This window comes from Ascaphus truei, assembly GCF_040206685.1.
Source record: "Ascaphus truei isolate aAscTru1 chromosome 16 unlocalized genomic scaffold, aAscTru1.hap1 SUPER_16_unloc_1, whole genome shotgun sequence".
NCBI lineage: Eukaryota > Metazoa > Chordata > Amphibia > Anura > Ascaphidae > Ascaphus > Ascaphus truei.
Window position 1 is genome coordinate 143,574 of NW_027453855.1, and position 1,129 is coordinate 144,702.

At 67.1% G+C, this 1,129-nt stretch overlaps 1 protein-coding gene across 1 annotated transcript in view; it reads right to left on the minus strand.

The window, feature by feature from the left end:
• ZMYM3 (zinc finger MYM-type containing 3) overlaps positions 1 to 570 on the minus strand; it is a 50,334-nt gene extending 49,764 nt beyond the window's left edge. The window contains exon 1 of the mRNA XM_075580842.1: positions 416 to 570. The gene's annotated coding sequence lies outside the window, so the exon portion shown is untranslated. The remainder of the gene's footprint in view (positions 1 to 415) is intronic.
• Positions 571 to 1,129: the final 559 nt, after the last annotated feature.

A 1,129-nucleotide genomic window follows, 5' to 3' on the forward strand; every position in this document is an offset into this window, starting at 1 on the left:
TCTCCCGGGCGTCTCTCCCCTCCCCCCCCCCCTCCCGGGCGTCTCTCCCCCCTCCCCCCCCCTCCCCCGGGCGTCTCTCCCCCCTCCCCCCCCTCTCCCCCTTCCCCCCCCTCTCCCGGGCGTCTCTCCCCCCCCTCCCGGGCGTCTCTCACCTCCCCCCCTCTCCCGGGCGTCTCTCCCCTCCCCCCCTCTCCCGGGCGTCTCCCCCCCCTCTCCCGGGCGTCTCCCCCCCCTCTCCCGGGCGTCTCTCCCCTCCCCCCCTCTCCCGGGCGTCTCTCCCCCCTCTCCCGGGCGTCTCTCCCCTCCCCCCCTCTCCCGGGCGTCTCCCCCCCTCTCCCGGGCGTCTCCCCCCCTCTCCCGGGCGTCTCCCCCCCTCTCCCGGGCGTCTCTCCCCTCCCCCGGGTGTCTCTCTCACCGGGCGGGCGCTGTCACCCTCCTCTCTGTCTCGCGGTCTCTCTCTCTCCTTGCTGTAGTCTCGCGCACTCTCGCACTCTCTCCCCGCGCTATCTCGCGCACTATTCCGGTCACGCGCGCGGCCGCTGCTGCCCCTTTAAGCGCGAGTCCGGAAAGCCATCTATTAGCGCGCGGCTCCGTGGCCTGGGAGGCGTGACTCCGTCGCTAGGGGCAGAACCTAACAAGAGCGCGCTGATTGGGTGTGAGATTAGCGTCAATCCTAGGAGACACCGCCCTGTTCTGATTGTTTCCAGGGGTCAGTACAGAGGGGGCGGGACCTGAAGCGCGCGTGAGCCCTCAACTCCTCCCACCAGCGTTCTTGCGGGAACGTGCCTCAAGCCCTCTTTCTGATCCGCGCACGCGCAAATAGTCAGTGGAGCGCGTGCCCGTGCATCCGGTAATGCGGTGTGCGCGTGCTCACAGTGGCATTTCCTCAGGAGTTACTGACAGGGTCAGCCTCAAGAAGACATAATACTCCTCCTCCCCTGGGGACTACTACCACCACCAATACTACTCCTCCTCTACTCCTCCTCCTCCCCTGGGGACTACTACCACCACCAATACTACTCCTCCTCCCCTGGGGACTACCACCACCACCAATACTACTCCTCCTCTACTACTCCTCCTCCCCTGGGGACTACCACCACCACCAATACTACTCCTCTACTACTACTCC